The sequence below is a fragment of the Gossypium hirsutum genome, chromosome A03 (genome assembly GCF_007990345.1).
Source record: "Gossypium hirsutum isolate 1008001.06 chromosome A03, Gossypium_hirsutum_v2.1, whole genome shotgun sequence".
In the NCBI taxonomy this organism is placed as follows: domain Eukaryota; kingdom Viridiplantae; phylum Streptophyta; class Magnoliopsida; order Malvales; family Malvaceae; genus Gossypium; species Gossypium hirsutum.
The window spans coordinates 83,700,154-83,725,742 of NC_053426.1; positions in this window are offsets into that span (position 1 = coordinate 83,700,154).

Consider the following 25,589-nt stretch of genomic DNA (forward strand, 5'->3'; position numbering starts at 1 on the left):
TCTGAATTTGTCCTCTTTTTTAGAGAACTTGTATGTTTTAAACATTTAGAGATTGCTTCAATTCATATACTTCTTTTCCTGATATAAATTTTGTTTTATTTATCTGCACGCTGATAGTTCCCATCCTTCATTTGAATATAAGTATACGGAATGAGTTTTTGTATACGCTAACATTTTGCAGGTAAAATCAAACTAAATCATCTATGGTAGATGCTATTCTCCCTACTCTTCTCCCCTTTGCTTAAGTTCATGTCATGTACTACTGCTTACCTTATGTCATGATCTCATACTTTTACTTAGTATTGGTGATGTATGTCAAATTTTGTTTCTTTGATATTGTATTTGTCGGTACCAACTGCATGTTTGTCGACTTGTATTCCGTTGCACGCACGCTTTGATGACTTTAGATATATTCACACCATCTGAAAATAGGATGTCTTTATGAGTCTGCAGATGGCACGAATGCAGTATATGCACTCGTTGTATTTTCCAATCACTGCTTTATCAGTTTCATGCACCTGCAGTTATAGTATTACCATTTCTGTTTAGTATTAGCCATTTTTAATCATTTTGTTTCAATTCAGTTTGTTGATGGAGATGTTTTGTTGCCATTTCATGTAAAAACCTCAGTAGTGATAGTCAATAATAGGAGTTTTACTTATATTGTCAGCTGTATAATGCCTTTCTTTTCCTCTTAATAGTGGTTGCATTTTGGTTGATTTATGGGGGGTGTTTTTATGTTGCAAATCACTTGGGTCGACTTTGCTACATTCTTAGATGCTTTCACAGTGCTTTGATTTAGTTTAGATGATAATGGTTTTCTGTTGTGGGGTTTTAATTGCTAATTCAAGGTAATTAGTGCTGGGTTTTTAGTTAACCAAAGGACTACCTTTTGAATTTAGAGTTTGTTTCCCAATATTACATAAGAGAAACGAAGTTGTTGTCAGCCTATTATTCTTCAAAGGGAATTTGTGGAAAAAGCTATGGCAAATCCTGATTGATGATACCCTCCCAAAGTTGTTTTTCTTTAACCTATTATTTCTGTGCTTTATATACTTGCACTTTTAAGTAAAATCAATTAAACATGATACAAGTTAACTTGCTATATTCTCATCATCCCCATCTTGAGCCCCTTTTGGCTTTTACGTTGTATCATTGATCATGGGAAAGATGACTTTAGTTTCCTACTTCTATTTTCTTTTTTATTGCCTTGCAATGCGAAATAAGGATGTTTTTATTTTTAATGATGCATGCTCCTTAGTAAAGGTGATCATGGGCCGGGCCGGGTTCAGTCTGGGCCCAGGCAAAGTTTTAGGCCAGACTATTAGGCCCGGGCCCGGCCCAGCCCGAAATATGGGTTTAAAAATTTGTCCAAGCCCGGCCCGAAATAAATTTGCTAAGCCTGAGCCCGGCCCGACCCATATTAAAATTTTTTTTGCTTATTTCATTAAATTTAAAAATATAATAAATCAAATATATTTAAAAACATAAAAACAAATATTAAAACAAATAAAAATGATACTAAAATAATTCTTAAAACAATACACAAATTTACAATATAATAAAAAATGGTTATATTAAATATTTAAAATGATTAAAAATAAAATAAAAAATATATTAATATATAATTCGGGTCGGGTCGGGTTGGGCTCGGGCTAAAAAATTCTTACCCAAGGCCCGGCCCGTTTTCTAAACGGGTCTCTTTTTTTGTCCAAACCCATTTTTTGGGCCTATATTTTTACCCAAATCCTCCCATTTTTCGGGTGGGTTTTTGGGCCGGGTCGGGCCGCCCGACCTATATCAGCTCTATTCCTTAGACTGATTGTTGATTAGTTTCTGCATTGATCACTAAGGCTTGCTGATTTAAGATTGTGACCCTTGGTTTTCTAACAACTCGCTAACCTATGTTCACAGTTGATATTTTTTACGGTTTGCTGATTTAAGATCGTGACCTTTTGTTTTCTAACAGCTCGCTAACCTACGTTCACAGCTGATATTTTTTATGGTCTGCTGATTTAAGATCACAACCCTCGATTTTCTAATAGCTCACTGACCTACGTTCATAGTTGATATTTTTTATGGTCCGCTTATTTAAGATTGTGACCCTCGATTTTCTAACAACTTGTTGACCTACGTTCACAATTGATATTTTTTGCGGTCCGCTGATTTAAGATCGCGACCCTTGGTTTTTTAACAGCTTTCTTACCTACGTTCACAGTTGTTATTTTTTACGGTCCACTGATTTAATATTGCGACCCTCGGTTTTCTAATAGCTTGTTGACCTACGTTCACATCTGATATTTTTTACTATCCGCTGCTTTAAGATCGCGACCCTCGATTTTCTAATAGCTTGTTGACCTATGTTCACAACTGTTATTTTTACGGTTCGCTGATTTAAGGTCACGATCCTAGTTTTCTGATAGCTCGTTGACCTATGTTCACAATTGATATTTTTATGGGCTATTGATTTAAGATCACGACCCTCGATTTTCTAACAGCTCGCTGATTCACGATCACGACTGTCGTTTTTAAAGCTCGCTAATTTCTTCAACAAGGGGACAACTCTTTACTTACGAAAATGCAGTTTGCGTTATTCAGCAATATAGTTTTGACTCCTGTACCATACTATCGGACAACAAAATTTGCTCTGTAAAGTTTTAAGTTTAAGCTTATATAGTACGTCCCAAATTACACGTTTCACACATGTGAGATTGTTTCAGACGAGTAACTTTATAATTTTTCTTCGACAAGGTGGGGGACAAATTATTATATATGATTATAATAAAAATTATTTGGCCCGAGATCCAACTTGGGATCCAACTCGATATACTTATGATCTAAGTACTAAAAAAGAGCCCATCTTCATGATCAGGGGATGGTATTGAAAACACCCTATTTCTTTTATGATCTTCTTTACTCCTTGACCACAACACCATTTCCTTCTCTATCTTAACCTTTGTTGATATTGTGTATCAACAAAATGCATTTCGAACAAAATTATAGACTATTTTGACAAATAATTTTTGTTTGTACATGGAGTCTTTGGATATCATTGACATGTTAAAAGAAAAAAATTATACTAGTTTTTGGTGTCTTTTCCATTTTTTGTACTGTGTATATTAAATTTCAATATAATTATACTGAAATACCCTTTGATGTGTCTTTTCTTTCAACTAGAATTTTATGTATTATACCGGCAAGTAGAAAGTTGAGAGTGTACTCAATGACAAACATGCAAGTCTATCTATTTTTTAAGAAGTTAATGTTGCACTTACAAAATGGTGGATACTCTTTAAAAATATTTACGTTTTGTTCATACGTTTGAAAAACATAAATTATTGGATGAATAAAAAAATTGATTATAATCTTAACATAAGAAATTATAATACATTTTTGAAATATATGCGGACCAAAATTTTGGATGCAATTGAGCATATTATTTATATTTTAAAAGTGTTATTAGGATATGTTATTTTTAATATTTTCACTATTGAGCATAATATAGAAGAGATCATTATCATAATTTTGATGAATTTTTTCTTTATAAATATGAAAATATAAATATGTTTTCATTTTTATCTACAATTTAAATAAATTTTTAATACTTAATAGATTTATAAATTTGTAGTTTGTATATCATGTAATCAATTGGTTTGACAAAATAGCACAATTATAAATAATATTATGTTTAGACAATTTCTTGCTATAAAATCTTTATCTCTATATAATATAAATTAAATTAAGTGCTAAATTAACAAAATAATAATTATAAAATTAATTGATTAAATATTGAAGGTTAATTATTATAAATGAAGAGAAAAAGAGCAAAGAACAATATATATTATTATGAGAATCAAAGAAAAATATATCTGAAAATGATATGTTTGTATTGTAATAATTAATTAAATAAGTTTGCTTTTGATATTGAGAATAATTATTATTTATTAAAATTCGCAATTATCAACAAAATTTGAAAGCATATTTTGGGCATATATATATGTATTATTAGATACTCAAACTATTTTTAATGATTATTCGAATTCAATAATTAAAATTAAGATTTGAATATAACTTTTTGAAGTCATATTTATTTTACATGAATATTTTAATTCGAGCACATGTATATTATTAGATATTTATACTATTTTTAATGATTATTTAAATCCAATAATTATAATTAAAATTTGAGTATAGCTTTTGAAGTCTTGATTGGTTATAGATATTTATTTTACATGAATAGTTTAATTTGAATTAATAATTTTAGATTAATTTTTTTAGAGATAATAATAATTGTAAAATGAAATAATATTTTGAAATTTCATGTAAAATGTTGAAAAAAATTCAATCAACTGAAAATCAATATTTGAACAACTTAATTTTTTAAAAATGTTTGAATCTCTTAGATAGAATTTTTTTCTATGAAAAAATATAAAAAATAATAAGTAAACAATGACTTATTTATCACATAATAAAGAATAAATTCAATTGTTTTATTTTATTTTATTTCACTTAATATTATATTATATTTTATTAAGCAATCTAATTATATTTCGTATTTAATTTTAAATATATACCAAACACCTTTTATAACTTAAATTCAACACTTAATGTTTTTATACTTATTTTTTTAACACTTAATTTTTTAAACATAGTTTTATTTTAATAATTTTGAACAGGGAGACCAAACTTTTTCCTATTTTTCCTTTACCATTTTTTTATTCACGAAGTCTTTTGTACTTTAAATATTTTGAGAATTTTATGTTTTATTTTTTTTAATTTTAATTAACTAGCTTTAATATTTTAACTTTTTATCTTATTATGATATAAAATAATTGCGCAAAATTATTCCTAGATTAATGAAAATTTCGACACCTAAAAACGCATAAGTTGAAAATTAATTATAATTAACACATTTAAAGAATTTTAAATCTAGGTATATGTATGTAACTTGATAAATTAACATATTAAATGTCATATTATAAAATTTAAAAATATAATTATGCTTCCGTATTTGTAAAAATTATAATATATAATCGTTAATTTATTCTTATATTTTTATATAAAAAATTACTAATATAGCATCCGTACTATGATGTTAATTACTATTATGTTATTAATTATTTACATGAATTGTTCATTATTATGTTTTTTTATCTTAAATTGTTATTTTATAATATTTATCATTTAATTATTAAAATAATCATATATTATGAATAAATTATATATAGTCATTCAACTATGAAGAGATTTGAACTTAGTCGTCATTTGAATTTAATCGTCCAATCATTAAAATAATAAATTTAAACACTATTGTTAATGACATTAATTTTTTTGATCATTGGTGACAAGCTATTGTGCTCCTAAATATATTCAATTTAAGTCATAATCATTATTGAAACGCAAGTTGTCATCATAGTAATATATTATGATGAAATACTTAAGAGTGGAATATTTCGAGGATTATATCCCTCAAAAGAGAATGTTAGTATCAAGCTAACGCAAATACTAGAATTCACCTAATTCTATGATTTACCATTTTCAAAATACTGCAAAGTATTCAAAAACATGTTTCAAATATGTTTTAACCTATCTAAATGTTTTTGAGTCAATTCCAAAGTGTTCTAAGGTGTTTAAAATGTTTTAAAGATATTTTGGTGGCTTAGTTTCGTTTCTTGGGGTTCAAGTATCGAAACTTGCAAGTTTGTAGCCAAAAAAGTCTCTCTAGGAGGATAATGTATCAGTACTTGTGACCGCCTCTGGACGTACCAACGTCTAGAGTAAAAATCTTGCACAAAAGATACGAAAAAACAGTATCCACAAGTATACGAGTCAGGTTGTAATATAGTTACAACGGAGTAGGTGAGTACTTTGAGGATCGTACCTAAGGGAGGCAAGCACTAAATTAATCTTAACTTAAACATAAATAGATCTAATTAATACTCTAATCAGTTTATAGTACGAATAGATAAAAGAAGAATTTTTGGATTAGAGTAAAATAATAATAAAATGAATAAAAGCAAAATAAGGCTAGGAGTTTCGAAGGTATTTTAGGAATTTTAGCCTATATGTGCTTGAAATTTCGTAAGGTTGGTATTCGATACTGTTTTTGACAATGACTATTAGGAAATTAAGTCAATTTTTGAAAATGAGTTTTAAATACCTTTAATTTTAGGAAAATGACTGATTTGTAATAGGGTAAAAATTGTGAGCATTTATACTGATTTGTAATAGGGTAAAAATTGTGAGCATTTATGTTGGAATTTCACCAATTCTTAGAATTGAACCAATTTCTTCCCCCACCATGTTTTCATGTCAGGTTTTTCCCTTTCATTGTGCTTGCCATCCCTTTGATTTCTTTAGCTCCCCTTACTCAGTTTTGACTCCCAAACTGTGATTCTTTGATTTATTCTATTATCAAAGCTTAAACTTCCATAAAATGTCTTCAAAATAGCCAAAAACTCCATTGATTTAACCATTATCAAGTTATTGGGTTTTCTCAGGTTTGCATCAAGAGTTTGATTTTTGGCAATCATAGGAAATGTTTTGATACCTTATTAGTTTTCCATGACATCTAGTCCTTAAAATTGAATTATTAGCCTTAAATTGCATGTTTCAAATAAAAGCTGAAAATTTGGTTATTAATGGTGAATTTTGGGCTTGTGGATTAAAACTCAGTTTTACAGTGTTTTAACATAGCTAGAAAGTTTCTAAAGTCACTTTTAAGTTTTGTTAAGAGTTTATCATTTTTGAATGAATTTTCGTCATTATGGCCAAAACTTGTTGAAAAATTTTGATACATTGAAAAATGTAGTTTTATGTAGTTTAAAGGTTGAGAATTAGTCGTAGATGAATATATAGATGAATGAAACTCATTCTGTACGAAAGGATTAAGTGTAGACCGGGTTATTCGAATTTTAAGTTTGTTATGCTAAAGGTTTTGGTTAGAAGAGAATGAAGCTTAGGCTTATGTTTGTGACTGTTTAAGGTGAATTATTAGCTGATTGTGGATTGTATATTTGTGTGGTTTGTCTTGTTGAAGCATCAGAGTCAATAGGACTTTCAACGAGTAGAGATAAAGGCAAAGAAAATCTTGCCTAAGCTTTCGGTTTTCCACGGGAGCTGATTTTTGGTGAGTGTTTTGGAATAGCTGATCGTAAAGGATTCATTGTGTAATTGGAAATTTAAAGGTAGCCTAAACCCCCTACTTTAAATTTTGAGTGTAAGTGTTCTCACACCTATGTTATAATGTGATAAATGTGTGTTGTGCAATTGTGAAAATATGAGCATGTATGAGATTCTATGATATGTGTTGTAAGTTGATGATGACTGATATGAAAGTGAATATATGAGTATGTAATTCATGCCATGAGATAGTAAATAAGTGGGTACATTTTCATAATACGTGACAGTGGTTATAATGTGTTGATGGCATGTATATGTAGTGAACATGTACGAAAATCAGTATGTAAATATGTGTTGATAGTGTGGATATTTTGGCCATGTGAACCTTGAGACTATTGGATATTGTTGGTATGCCATAAGATTGTGAGTACTCATCTTTTTGTTATGATATTTGGGGCGTTAAGGCCTGGGATAGTCTTTGGAGAGATAAGGGAATGTGAGCCCAGCTCCATTCAACGAGATATGTGTGTTTGGTGTGTTGGAGAGTGTTAGCTATATGCTTCACTTATGGGATATGTTGACTCTACGAGTCTATGTGGTGTGTTGGAGATCTGTGTATTTGATGAATGGTGATAGAGTCCACTTTACGTTTTATGATCCCAAGAGCTAAACTATCATTAAATGGATCTAATATGTGTTATAACATATATGTGCATGAATAATCCTATGAACAGTAAGTAAAAGTATGCATGAAAAAGGGTTAACATGTGAAATATGACATGGAATTAGAGATGTTATGAATATGTTATAAGATTGCTTGTTGTTGCATAATGACTTGTTTGCGTAAAGGTTGTTCTGAGCATTCACTGAGCTTATTAAGCTCAGCCACTCCATTTTAACCTTTGCAGAGTAGTTACGCTTTCGATGTGAGTGGTGTGGCCTTCAAGGAAATGATCCAAGCCATTCTTTTAGTTGCTATGGTAGGTGTAATTGGTTTATTTATTATATGGGACTTTAAGGCAATGTGGTAGACTTTATATCGGTTTTGTTAAGTCATTTTTGGGCTATGTGCTTGTTGTTTATGTTTGGAAGCATATGGACTTGAACATGATATTTGGGCTACTATTTTAGACATTTTGATGCTTATTTAACTAGATGAATGAAGCATGATGTTTAGGGATTAAGTCGAATAGTTTTATTGCTTGCATATGTTGAATTTTTATAACCTGGAGCAGAGGTATCAATATTAGGGCTTTAAAAATGATACCTTTGTATTTTTTGAAACTGCAAGAAGATAAAATAGAGAATTGGAATTGATACCTCGGCCCGAGTATCAATAATCGGGGTAAGTGTATCGATACCTTGCAAAAGGTACTGATAAATTTTGATGTTTTGAAACTTGACGAGAAATGGAATGTAAGTTTGGTCTCGATTTTCCATGTGGTATCGATACCACTTAAGGAAAATATCGATACCCCCGAGACAATATCGATACCTACGTAACAGCTTTGGAAAATTTGAAATTTGGCCCTTTTGCAAGTTTGGTTGATATTTTTATTATCCTTAGTATATGTACGACATGTTTTAATGGTAAGAAGTGGTTATACGACTATAATTCATACACTTGATTAAATAAAGATGGAGATCGGTTAATTGTGAAACTGTTTTCTAAATAAATGATACGTGACGATGGTGTAATGTCCTTGTATTCGGCTCGGCGATCGGGCTAGGTATAGGGTGTTACACTGCTATAATAGGGTATATCATAAATCTCATAGATATCTCTCGGAGTAATTGGCTCGTCTTCGCCTCTCATTGTGACTGTATCCCAATTTTGTCTTCTAATTTGTTGGTCTCTTGTACAACTGAAGTTACTGCAGTTTCTTTGGGACTAATACAGAATCACTCCTAATGATGGTTTCTAACCAAAGTCTAGATTTCATTTCACAAAACCATTGAGGGTTTGAATCCTCCTTCTTGAATGAAACGTTTACCCTGTAACTCAAGAAATTATTTTTCAGTATTTGGGTTCTCAAATTTTGCAGGGTTTGAAACTACTGGAGTTTCTTGGACCGTTGCTTTCTTACTCTTCCTAAGAGGCATCTTCTATTATTTGACTTTTGAAGTAATCAAATAGAAGTTTAAAAAAATCAATGGAACAGTAAAATGAGGAAATAAATACTTAAACCTCGAACTCCTTGCGTCTTCTCCACATGCTTGATAGCTTTGCACCCAGCCTTAGAAACACCAAGAAGGTTGATGTAGTTAGCGTTTGGATTTGAAAATTGGGGTTTGTAGATAAAAGAGAGTAGAGATTTTTTAGTGGTTAAGAGAATTTTAGAAGGTGATTGGAAGTGTTTTTAGGTTAAAAATTAGAGGTTTATAAAGTTAAAACCTGGGTGAACTAAGGTTTAAGCCGTCGGGTTGTACAAACAGGTTCGTTTGACCTTGCAAAAAATTATAGCGTTGTCATGACACAAAGGTTTCGTGTCACGAAATCCCTGTCAGTTTCCCAATGTCGCGACATCGGGGTTTGTTGTCACGACATTCCAAGTTATGTGGAACCAGAATCCAACTTGAAGGCCTGTAGAAAAACTCGATTAATGTTTCGATGAGTGTGCCATTCCATACCACATAACTTGGATTTTGGTTCCAGAGGCTTTCAAGTTTTTCTACAGGCTGTTCTACTCTTCTTCAAGTGTTTCTTATAGTAATCGAGTACTTCATGCTTTCTTCAGCCTTATCACCGTGTTTACCAGCGAGATCATTTGGATGATGCCTGTCATGTGATCCTAAGTCCTATGGATACATATTTTTTTGATCTTTGTCAACATAGGGAAGATCCCTAGGTCATTAAAATTTTGGGGCATCTGATTAAATATTACTTTCTAACAAAAAAACATTCAAGTTAATTATTTCTCCTGAAAGTGCATGTTTATCCTTATTCTTTCTCACAAGGTTCCTAGTCCTTGGGCATTCTTCCACTAGATTAGCAATAAATACCATCAGATTCGATTGTTGGGGTATATCCATAATGTATTGATTTTGCACGCTTTTTCCATTGAGAGAATCTAACATTGTTGAACAGATGAGTTCAATTCTTGACTGATTCCTATGTCAACTCACCATTTCCTCAATCAATTCTATGACTTCTTGGAATGTTGCTTTCTCTAATCCGTCTTAATATTTTGCCATACTCAATGTTAACAGGTTATTTAAGAGCTCCCCTTCCTCATAACCATTTATAATTAAATTCTCCTCCTTGTTCGTTCTTCGGTCTTGCTCGTACTAATATCTTACAAGATTTGTATTAATGTTACTGGTGTTACCTTGGAGAGGGGTTAGAGTATCTCCTTGGAGTTGGCTTAACTCAAATATTAATAATCGCTTGTTCTCTTGAATTTCCCATTCTTCATAGACTCTTTCTGAGTTCTTATCTAACCGCATATAACAAAAGTTGTCCATTATTTATACCCAATCACCCTTGGTGGTTACTACTGGCAATACTTTAGACAAGAATAGGTACTAGAATTCCTTGAAGAACAAAAACATGTTAGTAATGTCAACTAAATCTTAGCTATAACCTAAAAGTTTCCTAATTATTCTATTAGAATGAAAAACTTAAAATAAATATCGTGACGTTGCCTCTCCGACAATGGCGCCAACAAATTGATCGCCTCCAGACGTACCAATGTCCAAAGTAAAAATCCTGCACAAAAGATATAGAAAAGCAATATCCACAAGTATACGGGTCAGATTGTAATATAGTTACAATGGAGTAGGTGAGTACTCTGAGGATAGGACCCATAGGAGGCATGAACTAAATTAATCTTAACTTAAACATAAATCTATCTAATTAATACTCCAATCAATTTATAGTACGAAGAGATAAAATAATAATTTTTCGCTTATACTAAAATAATAATAAAAGAAATAAAAGTAATCAAATGAATGGAAAGCAGGGTTTGACGTCGCAACATAATGATCAAGATGCTAAAATACTAAGATTACATTCGGTGTCATGACACAAACAGAGGATGTCGCGACACAACCCTAAATCCAAGCCTGAGCCAAGCAAACTGCCATAAGTTTTGCAACATAGAGTAGTGGAAGTCGCGACATTGGCCTTATACATGAAGAATTAACGAGTTGAGGGTGTTTTGGTCTACATAATAAAATTTAATGTAAAAATGCCAGCCGAACTAGGGCTAGGGATGATAACCAACCCAAATATTATAAATAGCCTTATTAAACACTTGAGAGACATCTTTTCTGTAACTTAGAAATTTCCTTTTAGTTTAGTTTTTAGCTTTTAGTTTCTTTTGTACTTAGGATTTCTATTCAGTTTATTTTTCATTAGTGTTCTTCGAAGAATCTGACTTGCGAATTCAACAAACTCTTTTTGGATTTCGGCACTTTAATTATTCAATACGAATAAGGATTTGTCTAAACTTTTACTCTTGACCTATTTTTCATGTTTATTTTCTTCATTAAGTTTAATTGTTTATGGAATCCATGAGGAACTAATCCTCTTGTGGGGGATCAGGGAGTGGACGTGAGAGTATTTAATTTCTATGAAGGGTTTCTTAGTGGCTCAACTGTTTGGGGGTATGAAGAGCTTAAACCCTAGGTGTAATACCTCTAACCCGTATTTATTGCCTAAATAAGGTTACGGAGCATTATCAGAGTTTTCAAATGCAGTGCTAAAATGCAACCGCGTACCAAGTGCTTCCTGTAACTTTTTCCAAAACCGTGACGTAAATTGTGGATCTCTATCCAAAATGATGGTAATTGGTACCCCGTGCAATTTGATAATCTTAGAAATTTATAATTCAGCTAATCTCTCAAGGGAGTAATCTGTACGTACCATAATAAAATGTGCAGACTTCGTCAGACGATCAATAACAACACAAATTGTATCTTTCTTCCTCGGAGATAGGGGTAAACTCGATACGAACTCGATCCTATTTCCATTCCAGTATTAGCACTGGCTGTAATAATTCTGAAGGTACCTGATGTTCAGCTTTAACTTGTTGGCATACTAAACATCTTGATACAAAATCTAAAATCTCACGTTTCATTCTCGGCCACCAGTACTTCTATTTCAAATCACCGTACATGTTATTACTTCCCGAATGAATAGACAAGCTACCATTATGAGCTTCGTGTAAGATTCTCTGAATGAGCTCTGAATTCTTTGGTACACAAATACCTCTGAACAATAAACAATCATCGGGTCCTACCTGAAATTCTGAATCGAAAGTCAATTCACTCTTATCTCGTTTAGCTAGCAACTTTTCATCACACTTTTGAGCTTCACAGATCTGCTGTAAAAACATCAATCTAGCTTTCAACTCGGGTAAGATGAAGCCATCATCAGATAATGTCAGTCGCGTATTCAACGCTTGCAGAGCAAACAAGGACTTTCTACTCAAAGCATCAGCAACTAGGTTTGCTTTTCTCGGATGATAATCAATGATAACTTATAATCTTTTAACAGCTTAAGCCATCTGCGATGTCTTAGACTTAAATGTTTTTGCGACATTAGATACTTCAAACTCTTGTGATGGGTAAATGTATGACATTTTTCGTTGAACAAATGGTGTCACTGAATTTTCAATGCAAGCACAATAGCTGCTAACTCTAGGTCATGTGTCGGATAGTTCTTTTTGTGCCGCTTTAACTGTTGGGAAGCATAACCCATCACTTTGCCTTACTGCATCAAAACACAGCCTAAACTATTTAAAGATGCATCTTTGAAAATCACAAATTCTTTACCCGATTCAGGCTGAACCAAAACTGGAGCCTCGGTCAACAGTGCTTTCAACTGATCGAAACTTTACTGAAAATTCTTGGGCCATTCAAACTTCACATCTTTCTGTAAAAGTCGCGTCATTGGTGTAGCTATTATTGAAAACCCTTTTATGAATCTTCTATAATAACTAGCTAATCCCAGGAAACTTTTAACTTTAGATACGTTTCTCGGTGGTTTCCAGTCAACAACTGCTGAAATTTCTCTCAGATCAACTCTGATGCCATCAGCCGATACTATATGTCCCAGAAAACCAACTTCTCGGAGCCAAAACTCACATTTACTAAATTTAGCTTAACATTGTTTATCTTACAGGGTTTGCAACACAATTCTCAAATGTTCAGCATGCTCGGACTCGTCTCGTGAATATATCAGAATGTCATCAATAAATACCACAAAAAATCTCTCTAAATACAGCTTGAAGATTCTATTCATCAATTCCATAAATACTGTAGGTGCATTAGTTAAACCAAATGGCATCACAAGAAATTCATAGTGTCCGTACCTGGTTCTGAACGCAGTTTTTGGAACATCTGAATCTTTCACTTGCAACTGATAATAGCCAGAACGAAGACCAATTTTTCAAAATACTATGGCACCTTTCCATTGATCAAACAGATCGTCAATTCGAGGCAGTGGATATTTATTTTGGATTGTAACCTTGTTAAGCTAACGATAGTGAATACACAATGTCATCGATTCGTCCTTTTTCTTAACGAACAAAGCTGGTACACCCTAAGGTGAAAAGCTAAGATGAGCAAAACCCCTATCTGTCAATTCTTGCAACTGTGCTTTCAACTCTTTCAACTTAGTAGGATCCATTCAATACAGTGCTATCGAGATCGGTGATGTCCTTGGTACTAATTCAATAGGAAACTCAACCTTTCTAATCGGCGGTAATCCAGGTAACTCCTTTGGAAAGACATCAGGATACTCGCAAACCACTGGCACTATTTCAAGATTTGATTTATACATTTAGTATCTAACACATATGCAAGGTAACCATTACAACCTTTTCTCACATATTTCTACACTGACATAGCTGAAATAACCATAGGCAACCCACTCGCACTATCTGAATCAATACAAAGTGTCTCACCATTCTGACATTTCAATTCAATAAGCATTCATCTATAGTTTACAACAACGTCATGTAGAATTAACTAAGCCATGCCCAAAATCACATCAAACTCGTCAAATGGTGATAGCATCAAATCAGCCGGAAAAATGTAACCTCGAGTCATCAACGGATAGTTCTTGCAAACTTTATCAACTAATACATATTGACCTAAGGTGTTTGACACTATAACCATGAATTCAGTGGACTCAACAGGTAAATTCTTACTAAACACTAACTTTGTGCACACATTTGAATGATTTGATCCTGGATCAATCAAAGTAATAACATCAGTGTCAAAGATAGAGAAAGTACCCGTAATAACGTCTAGCACAGAAGCTTCCTCTTGTGCGTGAATAGTGTAAGCCCTTGTTGGTGCTCATGCCTTGGATCTCACAATAGAGTCCTTTGTTACACCCCGACTACCACTCACATGTCTAGGGTTACGAGGTGGTTTACCCTTTGTGGTAGTGTTGCTAGGTCGAACATTCTAAACTATTTCTTTCTTAGATATTTCTGGGCAATCACGAATAAAATGCTTAAGCAAACCACACTTGAAACACGCCCCATCTTTGCTCTGCACTCACCAAAATGTTGGCATCCACACTGTTGACAATCAGGTTTATTATCTTTAACATTACCTACGCTAGCCACAGACGTAGCTTGCGTCTTAGAACCAGCATAATTTTTGCCTCGGTCTCTATCAGGGTAACCCTCTAAAGCAATCAAGCAATTATGGTATTCTTTTGATCTCTTCGACTGTGATTGCTTTGACTTCTCGATCGACCTTTTTCTTGAATCTCTGGCTTCAAAATTGGCTTTTATTTTCTCATTACTAAGCTCCTTCGCTTTATCTGCTCAGTCAACTAAAACAACAAATTCGTTCAGCCTGAGGATCCCAACTAGAAGCTTTATATCCTTGTTTTATCCGTATTCAAACCCCGATACACATTGCAGTCTCAGTCGGAATGTACTCCGGGGCATATTTACTTAATCGAACAAATTCCCGTTTATACCCTGACACTGTCATACAACCTTGCTTAAGCTTGAGAAATTCTTTATGTTTCTGATTAAGGAATCTTTGTCTTCTATATTTCCTTTTGATCTCATTTTTGGAAGAATTCCAAGTCTATATGCTCTCTTAGCACAACTAAAATCAGGGTATTCCACCACTGATATGCCGAATCTTTTAGTAGAGAGACAACACACTTTACACATTCAAATGGTGTACAAGATAACTCATCGAAAACTCAGATAGTATTCTCTAACCAAAACTTAGCTCTATCAGGATCATCATCAACTGTAGCTTGAAATTCTTCAGCCCCATATTTGTAAATTTTTTCGACTGGTTGTTTATTAGCTTGTATTGTTTCCACAACTAAGGGAACAACAGGAACCGGTTGGGGAATAGGTGTGGTAAAGGTCGTTGAGCCGTTGGGTTCGTTCGTACGAAGTCGTTAAACCACTCACTCATCATTTGAAAGAAATCTTCCTTAGCTTCCCTTCCCTGGCCCTTAGATATGGGCCTCGAACCACTTAACCTAGCTTCGTGAGCAAAAGCTTGCACATTACTTTAAACTTCATTAGAGTCGGCTCAGTTGGATGTCATTGCTATACGAAAACATAAATTAAAACAACCAAGAGATATCACAGTATCACAGGTTATATAATGGCATGTATAGCTAGACTTATACACGTTACGTTTAGTTTGAGAATTGACTAAACCATAGCTCTGATACCAATAAATGTAATACCTCTAGCCTGTACCTGCCGCTGGAACAAGGTTACGGAGCATTATTAGAGTTTTCAAATCAAACAGACATAAATTTCAAAATTTTCAAATCACATCAATAAACAGATTAAAACCAATTCAAAACATACATATTATCCTTTAAACGAGCCCTCGAGGCCCTAATTACACGTTAGAAATAAGTTAGGACTAAATAAAAAACTAGATAATTTTTCAAAAAATAATGAAAATTTTCAACACTGCAGGGGTCACACAGCCAAGAGACACGTTCGTGTCTTAGGCCTTGTAGGCATTCGAATTAGGGACACACGGCCGTGTCCCAGCCCGTGTCCGTGCCCTTGTAACCCACTAATTTGGGCCACAAGGCCAAGCCACACACCCGTGTGCCAAGCCGTCTGTTAGGCCGTTTAACAGCCTGACTTGCAACCCTTCAAAAGCTACAGGGGACACACAGCCAGTCACCTGGCCGTGTGTCACACACAGCTGAGACATACACCCATGTCTCTGCCCGTGTGGACGAGAATAGGCCATTTTACAAGCCATTTTTCTCACCCAAACTAGCATGTACCTAAAACTTAAATGCAGATATGCACATGTTTTAATAATACACCAAAATCAAGCATAAACAAGTCATATACATATGGTATAACATCATACAACGAATATGCCCTTAGGCACCTCAAATGACAATATATAAACATGTTTAACCATGTATTCAAATTGGCCAAAATGACTAACTAAGTTTCAACTAAACTTACATCAATTCAAACTATTGAATTAACTTACCAAAACCTATGAAAATGGTACAAAATATGTCATTCACTCACTAACATCAATAGACATATATATACCTTTCATAATAAGATACCAAACCACAACAAGTTATAAGGCTTATACAATATGCATATTCATCTATTACAATTCAAACATATTAAGCCAAACATCGACCATAATAAGGTTAATATTTACATGCCATAAACTAAGCTTATATAAACATCAAAATGCTAAATCACAAGCCAAACCAAATGGCTATTCCAACCACTAAAACTCATGGCCAACATTAGCCAAAATACCTATAAATGCCATTATAACCAAAATTAAACATTCGTAAGTTCCAAAAGAGTCGATAGATAGTATGATTGATCTCCAATGACTTTCCAACCCGAACGAGCTTCCGACAACTACAAAACACAGAAATTTAACACAACGTAAACATGTCATGCTTAGTAAGTTCGTAACACATATAGTTTAACCTTGCCAATACAATATACAACCACATAACATGGAAACCCAATCCAACTTGGGAATAACTAATTCAAAAACTTATACATGTACATTCATATTCTTAACTTTCACAAGGTACGCATTACTTACCTTTCATCAAACTAATGTAATTTACATTGAAAGCTCATACCGAAGTTCACACGAGGTAATAATACGATGGTTGACCCATCCCTTTTCGTAATTCGATAACCAAAGTTATCCCTTTTCATAGTTCGACAGCCGAAGCTATCCCTTTTCATAATTTGATGGTCGTCACCATCCTTTTCATTATTCGATGGTCGTCACCATCCCTTTTCATAATTTGGTAGCCAAAGCTATACCTTTTCATATATCGATTGTAACACCCCTTACTCGTATTTGACATTGTAATAGGGTACGAGGCATTACCGTACTTACACATAAGAAATCATGCAGAATCGAGACATAAATTTCCATCCAAATTAAAACTTTTCATATACATTCATATCGTCCCTAATACGAGCCTACGAGGCCTAAAACATACATTGGGAGTGGTTTGGGACTAAACCGAGAACTTTCAAAATTTTTACAACACTTAGAAAATTTTCATGTTTTCGAGGGTCACACGTCCGTGTGGCTTGGGACACACCCGTCTCCACAGCCCGTGTAACTCTTTGTTTATGACATCATCAAAAAATTAGGGTCACACGGCCAAGGCACACGCCCTGTGTGCTAAGTCATGTGGGCGATTTAATTTTCATAATTTTTCATAAAATAGGTGCAGACTTCACCTGCCCTAGGGACACACCCATGTCCCTGGGCTTTGTCCTTCACACGGCTGAGACACAGTGCCGTGTCTCTGCCCGTGTGGCCAATTCAAAGCTAAAATTCAAAAATGCAGGGAACACACGACCAGATCACACACCAAATGGGCAAGCCGTGTTTCACACACGGCCTAGACACACGCCCGTGTGTCTACCCGTGTGGACAAAAATAAGGCTATTTACCAAGCCTTTTTGCCTCCCTTACTTGCACCAACCTACACAACATCAAACAACACCAATCCAAGCATATACACACAACCAATTCAGCCACAGCCAAGACATCCACACATCAATAACATGCTATTTTCTATCACATACAACATTTGATAATTATCATCACAAACCATGCAATAACTCCATCTATGAAAGGCATCTTTATATGTATAAATACTTAACCAATATTAGCCAATACCAAATGGCCATTTACAAAATGAATCAAATACCATTACAAGCCAACACATTTGGCCAACTCAATAATGTCACATATCACAAAAAGAGCAAGTCCCCTATACATGCCATATTCAAAATATCAAAACCAACTATACCCAAATGACTAAATTGATAGTGTGATTGATGCTCCAACGACTTCCGATCCCCGAGCTAGCTTGCCAATGCTATAAGAAAATGGAAAGGAAGGGGGTAAGCTTTAAGCTTAGTAAGTTAGCATGTAAATAATAATCAGCTTTAAACATACAATAACATACACATAACATAATGTAAATTAGCACAAAATCATCAAGTGATCATAGTCATATCTTACTCATTTGCATCCTTACCAATAATGCATCTTACACTAAAATCATTTCTCATGAGTTTTGCGTACGTACCTGTACCATTTCATAACATAATCATAACCTTTCACGTCTTTGACATAGTTTTTAAATCACCCTTTGAACCACTTGGAATACTAAAGGATACTCGGGAATTACATACACATAGAATCATACCAATGCCATATCCCAGATATGGTCTTACATGGGATCTCATATCGATGATAGCCCAGCTATGGTCTTACACGATTCTCATATCGATGCCATGTCCTAGACATGGTTTTACACGAAATCTCATAACGATGCCATATCCCAGATATGGTCTTACACATAAACTCATAACCCTAATGTCATGGCATTTGTATCCTAACTATTCTTAAGGTTCAATTGGGAATTTCGCCGTATCGAATCTTTCCCGAACTAATCAATAATGATAATTGTACAAGGCATGCAATAACAAAATATTAAATACATAATATAAGTTGCATTATTTACACACGAACTTACCTCAGTACAAAATATGGCTAACTAATTTGATTTAGTCCACAACCTTATTCTTTCCCCGGTCTAGGTTCGGATTTCATTTTCTTGATCTATAATAGCAAATTTAGCTCATTTAATTACCAAATTGTTCAAATTAGTCCAAAAACCATTAGCAAAATTATAATTTTGCCCCTAAACTTTCACATATTTACAAATTAGTCCTTAGGTTCATAAAATGAAATGTACTTATTTTCTTTGTTACCCAAGCCTAGCCGAACCTATATCATGCTTATACCAGCCCACATATTTCATCAAATCACATTTCTATTACCCATTTTTATAACTTTTACAAATAAGCCATTTTAGGTGTTTCCATAAAATATCACTCAGTAAAAGATGTTTATCACACATCAAACTTTCATAATCTACCATGAAACATCAAAATACATGCATATCACACATGGGTCAAACCTTAAGCATCAACCATAGCTCAAATAAATGGTAAAAATGGCTAGATCGGTTGATAACAACTTTAAAAATGTAAAGAACATTAAAAGCGGGGCTAGAATGCACTTACAATCAATCTTGAAAGTTGAATAAACCCTAGCTATGGTGACCTTAGGAATTTCGGCTATGGATGGAGAAGATGAGAAAATTTTGACTTAATTTTCTGTTTTTATTCTTTTATTAACGAAATCACCAAAATGCTCATTTTACTAAACTTTCAAATTTTACTTATTCATGCCTATTTTTGTCCATAAAAATAGAAATTGGTCAAATTGCTATTTAAGGACCTCTATTAATAATCCATAGCTATTTCATACTTAAAGCTTCTAGAATCACATATTTTGTAACTTTTGTGATTTAGTCCTAAAAATCAAATTGGACAATCTAACAATAAAATTCCTTAACAAAACTTTCACATAATCATGCAAACATATCATAGACCTCAACATATTCATAAAATAATTATTTCTACTTCAGATTTGTGGCCTCGAAACCACTATTCTGACTGGGCCAAAAATTAGGATGTTACATCGATAGTCGAAGCCATCCCTTTTCATAGTTAGTCCTTAGGCATGTAAAATAAAATTCATGCAATTTCATCCCTAGGCTCGCAAAATGAAATTCATGCAATTTCATCCCTACCCAAGCCTAGCCAAATATCATAAAAACTTATATCAGCCTACACATTTCATTAATTCACAAATTACACCATGAATATTTCTCATTTTTCAATTTAACCCTATTTGACAAATTTATCAAAAATCACTTAACAAAAGTTATTTACCTAACAACAAGGATTCATTTTATTCCATTAAACATAAAAAAAAATTAAAATCCATTCATGATAAAACCTTAGACATTCAAAAATTTTGCAAATTAGTCCTTGGGATAGCTAGATTAAGCTACAACGACTCCAAAAGCATAGAAATAATTAAAAATGGGAAAAAATGACTTACATGCAAGGTAGAATGCCGTGGCTAAACCTAGCATGCTTCCATGGTGTTTTTCTTCTTTGATTTTTGGTGGTGAAGATGGCAGAAAGATATCATCTTTCTTTTCTTTATCTTATTTTAATTACTTAATTACTAATTTACTTAATTAACCTTGATACATAAGCTTTAAAATCACCTAATAAATGTCCATATTTGTCCACTCAACATGTCAATGGTTTAGTTACAACATAAACCCTCTAACCATTTAATTTCATAGCTAATAAACCCCTTTCGCTTAGAGAACTCTAGTTTTGCACCTTTTGCAATTTAGTCCTTTTTATCGAATTAAGCATGCAAACAGTAAAATTTCTTAACGAAATTTTTATACTATATTACTATCATGTTGTAGACTTTAAAATAATAATAAAATATATATTTTGACATCAGAATTGTGGTCTCAAAACCACTATTCCAATTTCACTGAAAATGGGCTATTACACTAGGCCTGAGAAACCTATGAAATTTAGGTGGGAATTTACCAAAAATTTGTATTGTCTATCCACGAATCCCTTACCCCAATCTAGTCTGGATTGTGAGGTCGAGAGATAAGTAGTTCTTCCAGACTCATTAGTTCAGTAGAAGATTAACAGATCCTACTAGGTTAATAACTAGTTGATTGAATAGAACCTGTAATAGGAATTAGTTATGACCACCAAAGCAAATTAGTCTCCCATGCTTAAATTTGATTGAGTCAACATATTAGTTCTTTAGTTTTGTTCTTTTATGCAATTTTATTTATTTTCTTATAAAAATAAATTATTTTCCTTTTTGTGTTTTATCGTACTATAATTTATTTAAATTACTAATTAATTCTATTAACATTTATATTTTTATTAATTTAGTACTCACCTCCCTTGGGTACGACCCTCAGAGTACTTACCTACTTCGTTGTAAAAACTATATGACAACATGAATTATACTTTCAAAAATCCCCTGAATTCCATATATTTTGTAGTAGTATTCATACTCTCAACGTTAATACGTTGGGAGACAGTCATTCAATGTTACATTGCCTCTTTGGTTTGAGAAATATTTCTTGATTTGTTTTAGTTCATCTAGTCAAATACATTTGAGAATGACTCCTAGGAGGACTAGAACAACTAATGAACAAGAGGCACCAGAGGTTGCGAATACCTCATACTTTCCAAACTCGAGCGTCAAAATTTTTTTCTTAGAACTTCAAGGATAGAAGTTCATACAAGAGAGGGTTTTTGAATCAATGATGGTCTTTTGTACAAAAATTTGGCTGTTGGTCCAATACCATATGTGGGAATGGTTCTGTATAACCCTCAAACACCCCACTATAATCCCGATAGTACAAGAGTTTCATGTATCATTCGGGGATAAAGAGTCTATGAGACCATATGATACTATTTGGGAAAAGGTTCCCATACAGGGCATAGATATGCATGTCATCCCTAGGGAAATTTTTGAATTTTATAATGCTCCGTATTATGAATCCAATTTTGTGGAAAACATTGATTTAGAATAATTTGGGGATATTAATATGGATAACATTATAAACTATCTAACAGAAGTTAGGGGTGAATGGAAGCATCGCTTAGGTACTGATATTCCCACTTCTTTTAATCAAGCAATTATATTTCCTATTGCGAAAATGTGGAGGCAATTTTTATGCACTCAAATTGCTATTACTGTAATATTGCGAAGTAGGGCCTAGAAGTTGAGCCTAGAAATAGAGGTCGCCAGTGGCTTTGGAGAAGCAGGGTTTGCTAGTATGTTTAGTGAAATACGATCGCCAATAGGCTTGAAGAGTTGGTGTTAGCCAGAAGACTCGACAAGCTGGAGTTTGCCAGAGGGCTTGGCGAGCTGGTATACGTCAGCAAGTTTAGCAAGATGGTATACACCAACAAGACTCGTGAGATGGTGTGCTCTAATAGTTTTGGCAAACTAGGTTGGATAGTTGGCCTGGCAAGTAGGTGTTCGCCAGTAGGCTTGGCAAAGCAAGGATTGCTAATGGGCCTAGCGAACTGGGGTTGCCAGTGAGCCTTATGAATTGTGATAGTTATTTTGGGTCGAGAGTTAACAGTAAGAGTAGTTGAAGGGTAATTATACCAAAATTAGGAAGCCAACTTATTTTACAACACTATTCATGCACGTAACTTCTTTCCTACTTCTACTGCAACTAGGGTATTCTAAGAACATTAGAACACCTGGTCCTATAAATTAAGCCCTTTCTATTAGAAATATCATATTTTGATATGCAACAAAATTCTCTAAAATTCATCATTGATTATTTTGTTAATGAATTTTAAGAACCCCCACTTAGCTATTAGGAATTAAAATAAGATTCTATTTCTCTGTCATGTTTAGAAGTAATTAAGAAAGGTTAGCAAACAAAGGTAACTAAGTTCACCAAAAGGCTGGCATGTACGAACCTAGGGTCGTTTGTAATTATGTAGGAGTTTTCATGTTCTTTTTCTATTAGTAACTTTTATATGTTTGTGAAATTGCAAAAAAATTTTCTGATAGTAAGTATTTTTGAACAAGACTTCGTGTAAGTATGGCGAACCCTATTCGCAAGTTCTATGACTTTGCTAAGTCTTGTTTAACTTATGTTTTATACGTGCTTTGTGGTTATTCTTTCCTTTATATTCACCGACTTTGCTAGAGCCCACACACTCCTTTCTAAACGCTATAAATAGTTAGATCACATGGTGAGCAACGATGAGTGGGTGATCTAGGAAGCCTAAATGCTAAAAAGGTGATACAAGAGAACTCTGTATTTAAAGCAAGATGAGAATTATGCATGGGCTTAGAGGTATCTTTCTAATGACTTTGCTGTTTATGACCTCTTATGTTTCTCTTAATGCTTCTATTTACAAAATTATATTACCTTATATACATCTGAGTTTCAGGTACGTGAATAAAATCCAAGTCTAATTTAATGTTTATTTAAATCACAAGTTCATATTAAAGTATTTTAATTTCTAAATATAGTGTTCACCAAAAGCAACAACATGTAATGAATTAAATTGACTAACTTATAAGGAGTTTTCCAAAGTTACTGTGAAGTGATAGGGTGTGAAACCTAAAACTTAGTGAACTGCTTTCAAGTGAACCTTTAATAATACATAATAGAAGAAAACCCTGCAAACTGAGTTCACAGAATCTGAATGAATAGGGTTAGTCCACGCACCTTACCTTATTTAAAGGAAATGTTATGTTTGCGAACCCTGTTCGCAAGACCAGCCCTGTTTAGGTAACTTAGAACCTTTGTGTAATTCAAACACTTAATGGAATTATTTTATGAACATTATAAAAATTGATAAGTGAACCCTAGATGAACTGACATGCGAACCCTTAGTTGTATGCGAACAATACTGAATGGAAGTTAGTTTGAGAGTTTGATGAAAGTCCTTATATAATATTTCACTGCACATTAATAACTTAAGACATATTTTATGCTTTATATTGTAGTACGATAGAGGTTAGGTTTGGTGTTAATGGAGAGTCTCTCAAGTGGTTAATTTGGCATTTAATAGCTTGGGAGGACTGGGTATGGGGTGTTATACCTACTTTAAATATTTCTAATGTTAATACTTTCTGAGTGGTTTTGTTATACACTATTTTGTAGAAAAAATAGGTATGCATTAGGATATAGATATACCACTACATGAAAAGGTGGATTAGTTACCAGAAAATTGGGGTCTTTTCCCTCCATTTAGTGACGACCCTTTGCAAAAAGGTCTGAATTCTAGTGACAACCACAGAATAATTTATGAAGTTGTCCAAGAGTCTCGTCGGAGATTCATTATACAAACAATACATAGAGCTTCAAAGAAAACAGATACGTGATTGGAACAAACAGAGAAAGGAAAAGATGGACGTCTCGACTTCAATTCAACAAAAAGAAAAATCAACATCTCAGAGAGAGTTAAAGGGAAGCAATATCTTGGACACCTAATGGATGATAAGGTAGATGCAGGAAATAGGCCTGGTAGGACAAGAGTTTGCACGAAAAAAATGGCATGTAAATAGCAAATTTGCCACCAAACAAAGATGGCCCCATGTACTCCCATAAATTATTCGAGGAGTAAGAAAGTGAGGAAGAGGAAGGATATGATGACGAGGACGCTAAGGAGGAGGAGGAATCAAAGGGAAAGTTTCCTAAGAAGAGGATGATGAGGACTATGAGGTGACATTTTAGCCACAATAATCTACATAGAGAGGGCCCATCATCTGTAGCCCAACCCTACATGTATATTCGCAGGGTGGAGGCTCCTCTCGAGGCCACATCTAGGGCCAAGGGAAAGCACCGATGGAAGGGGGAAAACGCCCCATTTTGACAACTAAATCAACTTTTAATTTTTGGACTTATAAAATAATTAATTATCTTGTTCTAGAATAGGAGTAGGAGTAATAGTAATTTATATATATATTTCAATTTTCTATGCAAGAATCCTACGCAGAGAAAACGCTACATTTACGAGTTGTAAACGAACAAGGAATGAAGCACCCACCATAAGGCTATAATAATGTCATGATCAATTAGACAACTTTGTTCCTTATATACTCATGGGTTGCACATTAAGGATAATTTGCTAACTAAAGTGTGTGTGTGGGGGGGTAACATAGGAGATTTCATTTGTATTTTATGCTTTATTTTATTTTATTTCTTGTCGAAAGTGTGTTTGAGCTTGTAGAAATACAAGTGATTGGTTAGGAGCATGTATATAAGTTGATTGTATTTACTGTAAATTTGGAATGATAATGATTGATTTTAAAATTTCAGTTATTAAACTACTAAGTTATATATATTACACTATAAATAGACATTAAATATAGCAAATGATAAAGTGAATATAGGGAAATGAGCATGCTAGTATGAATGGTAAACGGTTAGAATTGTGATTACTTGATTGATTAGATTTGTGAATATTTAGATACCTAGGGATGACCTAAGCCATTGTTTGGTACAACCTAGAACCAAAAAGCCAATATTCATC